Source organism: Heteronotia binoei, unplaced genomic scaffold (assembly GCF_032191835.1).
Source record: "Heteronotia binoei isolate CCM8104 ecotype False Entrance Well unplaced genomic scaffold, APGP_CSIRO_Hbin_v1 ptg000988l, whole genome shotgun sequence".
NCBI lineage: Eukaryota > Metazoa > Chordata > Lepidosauria > Squamata > Gekkonidae > Heteronotia > Heteronotia binoei.
Window position 1 is genome coordinate 30110 of NW_026800145.1, and position 7056 is coordinate 37165.

A 7056-nucleotide genomic window follows, 5' to 3' on the forward strand; every position below is an offset into this window, starting at 1 on the left:
GCTCAGTAAAATCCACTGTTATTATCTGCAGAGAGAGCTGGTGTAGCAATGTAGAGAGGCACTTCTCCGTGTTATCCTCTGCACCAGCTTCGTTCCCTTAATTAAAACAATGGCATTCGTTAAGGGCATCGTGAAGGGGTGGTGGGGTGAGGCTTCATTTCTGGACTCGTGCCTTTAGCAAGAAACCCAACTCCACTCTTTGGGACAAGGAATCGACTTCCCAGAAAGGGGCAATCCGGGGCAAAAAAGTATACAAAAATTCATAACTAAGACACATCGATTAAGGGATGCTGCAAATACCTGATGGCATTTCATGCATTACCCCCAAGAAGCAGACACAGGTTTGCAGTGGAATTTTGCAAAAAGAACTCCAGGGATTGCTTTGTCAAGGAGAATAGTCTGAGAAGGGAGGGAAACTTTAATCCTTTTGCCCTCTGTCATCGGGCTTCTGTATTCCTAGGACACACATGCTCTGGCCCCACAAAGTCCCATTTGTGTCAGATAAGGCCCTCCTAACAAATGACTTCAACACCCCCCAAGCTATGAGCTCTTTTTAGTCCTCCTGGGCAAAACTTACAGGGACCTGCATTTTAACCACTGTGGGGTTAAAACAGCACAGGGGTAGGCTCTTCCAGTGAGAAAACAGTAAGAATATGGTGGAGCTCACCTTCAAGAACGTAGAAGCTTTTTAAAAAGCCTTAGTCAAGTTAAGGATCAGAGATATATGAAATTGGTTTGTACACTTCCTGGTCTCTTGGCACTGGAGCACCCAAAACACAATAACTTGGAGCTTAATGTGTGAATTGTCTGCAGCCTCTGAAATGACAGGAAGTGTGAAGGAAAGTTCCACGGCTGAAGAATAATCATATGCAATCTCACCGGACGGGATAGCGAAGAAACACGACAGTTCTGCATTGAAATTTTCTTCTCTCTGCCGATAGCTATGCCCAGGAAAGTGCAGGGCTCAATTCCAAAAAACTTTTCCAATCTCCTGGGGAATTTATTAATTAATGCTGGCATGGATGTTGCCAAAAATCGGGCAAGTACGACATCACCTTCATAGAAATATAACTAATTAAAACATTGCCACTAGCACAGATAAGTAAACTTCCTCCTATTAAGAAAGAGACAAAATCTACCTTTGTGTTCCCCTCTGGGAAACTGTAGAAACGTTTTTTCAAATAACAAGTGTCCCAATTTTTTTTTTAAAAAAAGAAGAATCCCAATTTATCTTTTAAGGAAGTAAAACCCACATAAAATCTTTGTAATGCATCTTTGTAATTTTTTGGGTTCTGTATTAATTTCTGGAGCAGCCCCATGGCACAGAGTGGCATGTACAAACCAATCTCATATATCTCTGATCCTTAACTTAAGGCTTTTTAAAAAGCTGGAACGGGTCCAGGGGAGGGCGTTGAAGATGGTGAGGGGTCTGGAGACCAAGTCCTATGAAGGAGCTGGGCATGTTTAGCCTGGAGAGGAGGCAGCTGAGAGGTGATATGATCACCATCTTCAAGTACTTGAAGGGCTGTCATATAGAGGATGGTGTGGAATTGTTTTCTGTGGCCCCAGAAGGTAGGACCAGAACCAATGGGTTGAAATTAAATCAAAAGAGTTTCCAGCTCAACATTAGGAAGAACTTCCTGACTGTTAGAGCGATTCTTCAGTGGAACAGGCTTCCTCGGGGGTGGTGGACTCTCCTTCCTTGGAGGTTTTTAAACAGAGGCTAGATGGCCATCTGACAGCAATGAAGATCCTGTGAATTTAGGGGGAGGTGTTTGTGAGTTTCCTGCATTATGCAGGGGGTTGGACTAGATGACCCTGGAGGTCCCTTTGAACTCTATGATTCTATGAAAGCTGCAGTACTGTAGTCCAAACTCTGCTCATGACCTGAGTTCAATCCTGGTGAAAGCTGGTTTCAGGTAGCCAGCTCAAGGTTGACTCAGTCTTCCATCCTTATGAGGTCAATAAAATGAGCACCCAGCTTGCTGGGGCGAAAGTGTAGATGACTGGGGAAGGCAATGGCAAACCACCCTGTAAAAAGTCTGCCGTGAAAACGTTGTGAAAGCAACGTCACCCCAGAGTCAGAAACGACTGGTGCTTACACAGGGGACCTTTCCTTTCCCCCTCTAGGAATAACAGAGTTGTGGTGGGATATCTCTGGGGTCATGATATGAAGGCAGGGAATGGCAAACTACCCTGTAAAAAGTCTGCCGTGAAAATGTCATGATGCGATGTCACCCTAGAGTTGAAACGACTTTACCTTAAAAAAAAAATTAATTTCTGCACAGTAATTCCTGTACTGCTTAATGTGTTGCATGAATACTTATGCTATGCTTCCGTTCTTTCTTGTGGTTCCAGACTTCTAAAATCCTCATGCACTGGTTAGCAAATGTCCCACTTTGTTGACCGTACTTAACTCCTTCTGTCCACTTTGAGTCCCCCTGAGACAGGTGAAAGTTAATATATAAATAAATATTAGAATTGAGTTCAATCCATCAATCAATTGTGTGTTGTACTTATCAATATTGTATAAATTGTGTATAAAGACATGTTATGCAAATACTGTGTGGAAACAACTAAAGAAAAGTGATGTCTTTGATTAGACCAACTAATATTCAAAATCAGGGGTGGCCAAACTTGCTTAACATAAGAGCCACATAGAATTAATATCAGAAGTTTGCGAGCCAAAAGACATGTATGTCAGATGTTTGAGAGCCACAAAGAGGGAAGGAAGGTAGGCAGGCAGGCAGGCAAGCAAACAGATGGGGGGAGAGGTGGAAAGAAAGCAACTTTAAATGCATTCTCCAATTTGCTGGCTGGTTTGGCTTGGAGAAATGTTTTAAAGAGAGAAATGTCTTCTCCAAGCTAGCCAACGGGGTGGTGGGAGCTTCAAGAGTCACACAATATGTGCAAAAGAGCCACATGTGGCTCCCGAGCCACAGTTTGGCCACCCCTATTTGATGGCATTTTGAGCCATATGAAGTTCTGATAAGCTTTCTCCATTGATTGGGGGAGAATCTTGGCCTGGGATCGGTTCCTGTTAGAAATCTTTCACGGGAAAGCAATGAACCAAAGTGCCAAGATGGAGCTGGGCCAGTTTTCTCTCTGCCAAGCCTTCCCCAACATTCAAGAACACAAAAAGTGACAATGTGACAAAAGTGACAAAGCTTATTTTTAGGTGATAAATAAACCCTCTGGTAAAAGCCAGAAACACCAAATCTACCTAGGGTTGCCAAACTCCCAATCTGGATCGGTTGGGAGAACCTCCCCGGACACTACCAGGACGATGACAACTCCTGCAAGTGATGTCATCGTGCCGGTGACATCGCACGCCGACTGCTCTAGGCATTTCTGGGGAAACTCTATGGTTTCCCCAGATGCTCTAGCAATTTGGGAGAGAACACTCTATGGTGCAATAGGTACCATAGAGTTTTTCCCTCCCAAAATGCTAGAGCCAGGGGCTGGGGGGGAACTTGGCAACCCTAAATCTACCTGGGCAGTTTCTGAGAAACAAAGACTGTGAGGTGAAAGGGGAAACCTTGCCCCTTTGAGGGAACCCTTTTTTTAGTAACCAGGTTCCATAACATCCCTCACCTGAGGTAAATTTTCTGAGGAAAGCAAACAAGAATCTCTCCTCAGGGCTTGTTCACTCAAGTGGATCACAGAAAGTATAGAAATTTTACAGCAGAGAGTCACTTTACCCTTATAAACTGAAACATTTTACATTTAACACATAGTCTGTTGAATGCATTGGTTTCCTGTTACATAATATATGCTGTTTTGGCCATCAGCTGTGTCCAACTGAATAAATAGAAAAAGAGGAACCAAATTTGCCTCACGAACATATCCAGTGTTGACATAACAGCATCTGAAGAAGAGACTTGTGGGGACACACAGTTGGCATGCTACCACAGACTTGCGTCACACGTTCTCATGATTGTGGGTGATGGTGATTCAAAGACAGAGAAACTAGTGTGTGGGAGCAGCTGTTTTAGAAATTTTCCAAGCAACTGTGAGCATGGACTGCAGTTTAGACTTTCAGTGATTCACAAACTGATACACAACGGTTCAGTACACAAAGTGGCATATCATGGTTTGGTTCGTGGTTCAGCCGCAACATTTCTCTCCTGAACGAATGTCTTTTTTGTTCAGTGGCATTCTTTTAAAGGAGTCTATGTTCCAGTGCTTGCTGAGTGACTTTGGGGAGGCTAACCTATCCCACAGGGTTGTTGTGAGGCTAAACTGAAGGAAGACGGACGCTTGCGTGCCACCCTGAGCACCTAGGGAAAACAATGTGATAGACAGGAGAGATTCCTTCTTTCCAGAATCCACAATTTGCTTAGAAAAAAAAATTATGAGACTCCTCCATTTGCATTCTGGAGTGGTATAGCCCAAGAAGGGACTTTACCACATGATTCTCCACCACCAGCTGGCCTTTGAGTCTAGGTCTTGCTTGACCATTGCACCTGGACTGGCCAGGTCCTGGATTTTGGGGGAGGAGCTTGTGGAGGGCAGGCTTGGGGAGAGGGAGGGGCTTCAGCAGCCTAGAGTGTCATAGAGTCCTTCCTCCAAAGTGGCCATTTTCTCCAGGGGAACAGATCTCCATCGTCAGGAGATAGTCGTTCTCTGTGTCCCACTTGGAGGTTGGCACCGAAATTTAATTCCAAGGGAACGAGAGGAAAAGATGTAGGATTATTTTCCTCTCTAGTAGTTTCTGGCTCACCTACAGCTCTTTCCCCTTCTCTGTTTCTGGCAATTACCTGAGCAAGAGGCGAAAGCCCTTTAAAAGACCCTCCGCTTTTTCAGAGTTTTGCTTTCTTCCTGTCAGAACCGGTCTTCAAGAACTCTCCTAAGAAGGGCCCAACAGAGTCCCTAGTTGCATTGAGATGGAGTGGTCTGGTCCCTGTTTTTTGGCTCATCACTGCTTTGTCGGTGTGGAGATGGTTGGCATTTGGAAATGTCGTTTGTTGATGGCCTTTCGTATCGGCTGGCGTGAAGGGTTCTCCTTCTGCCTTGGAAACATTGAAACGACTGAGCACTGCTTATGTACAGGTGTCTATTCATAGATCAGCCGCAGTGGCTCACTTTGGATCTCAGAATGCAGGCCTGAAAGACTGAAGGAGGCCATCTTGCATCAGTTTTACCAGTGGATGACTCCTTCCAGACAGGGGCAATGAGTTGAAGATCTAGACCACCAGGTTTGCCAGAGTTTCAGAACTGCTAAGAAGGGAAAACGGAGTGGACACTCTAGGCCTCGCCTGGCTAATTGCCTCTTAAGTCTGTTCCCTCCTGGGAAGATGCCAGAACCAGAAGACCTCAACATGGCACCCACCAAGTGTTTTAAGAAAGTGGGTGGGGCTAGGTGGAGAATTTGCCCTCAAAGGAGTTCTGATTGGCTGTGCATCCTGTTAAACAGCTCCTGCCTGAAACGTTGAAGAGGTACTATTAGAGTTATATACAACCTCTCTTCTAGTGTCTAGAGGGCTTCTAGTGTCTTGACCCCACTGGTGGACCTCCTGATGGCACTTGGTTTTTTTGGCCACTGTGACAATAGCGTTGGACTGGTTGGGCCATTGGCCTGATCAAACATGGCTTCTCTTATGTTCTTATGTGCTCTCCCTGACATTATGTGCTTGGCTCCACCTCCCGAAGCAGCCATTTTGTGATTGGCTCAACCTCCTACAGCAGCCATTTTGTGAGTGTTTCTACTGTCCTGTGTCAGAATTCCACAGGTGTCTGAAGTCTCAAAAAGTTTGGCAACTGCTGTGCTCGCTGGCTTGGAGAAGCCAAGACATTCCTTCACCTCCATGAGATAACCTGTAACAAGGACCTTTGGGGTTTTTTTTGCTGCCTGAGTTTTGGCTGTTGGAGTTCGGAATTGTAAATGTTTATTGTTGTGAGCTGCCCTGAGGCGGCTTCTGCAGGGAGGGCACGATATAAATGGAATAAAATAAAATAAAATAAATAAATATGTCTACTTTATGATCTGTTGCCTTCAGTTCTATAGTATTTGTTTCATGAAGTTATTTTAATCTTGATATGTCTGATTTTACTGTTGTAAGCTGCCCTGAGGCTGCTCGCGGGATAGGGCAGGGTATCAATCAAACAATTAAATTAAATTTCTCTAGCTACTCTGGAAGAAAGTTAAGCCTGTAGGATCCAAGCCAGAATCTGTTCTTCACTCTCTCTGAGGCATCCTGAAGTGAGCCAGCTGAGAAAGCTCTGCTTTTGCATCATCCTATAAGATAGCAAGATTCTCAAAATACCCCATGGTGTCCTTACCTGGAAAAAAAAACAACCACTTGTGTGAGCTCTTTGGCTGGTCCTGGCATGATCAGCAACACCACAGAGTCACCAAGTGAAAATTTAGAACTGGAGGGACAATCCTGTGGGGTGAATTTTAGGATTCTCTACAGGTTGTCCCTTTCCCCTGCAGGCAAGAGGCTCAGTTCCCGATGCCAAGGAGGCAGCGTCTGCACCCCTGCGAGGCGTGGAGTGGGCCATGCAGAGAACAGAGGGGGACTGGCGAGGGGCTCTCTCTGTAGTGTAACATCAGAGAAGGAGGATGACTCACAAGAGCTAATTTTAATGGGGAACCAGACATGCACAGCTTGGTGGTATTTCTGGATGTGAGTGGGAAGAAGGCGTTGCAGAGGAGGACGGGAAAAGAGACCCTGGAGTGAAATTCAAATGCCAGGGATTACTGGCAATGAGAGAGGCCAAGCTATCTCCACTCTGTGGGTTCTACACCCGTTATAGATCGGGAAGTTGTACCAGAACTCGCCTTGTTCTCTCAGCCAGGAAGGCGACTGCTCTGTGCCCTTTTGAAGAATATCCAACTTCTTTCATCAATCATCGGGTCCCTTAGGTACAAACAGATTTATAATGGCATGAACGATCGAAGACTTCTGGAAATTAGGGGGGGGGGAAGGGGGGGGGAGATTGTAGACTTCTTGCTACTTCGTCCAATGCATGAACTGCTATCCTCCGTTAGCTGATATAGATTTATGCATGGGTAGAGGAAAATAAAAAAATGTAAACATCCAGGCAAAATAG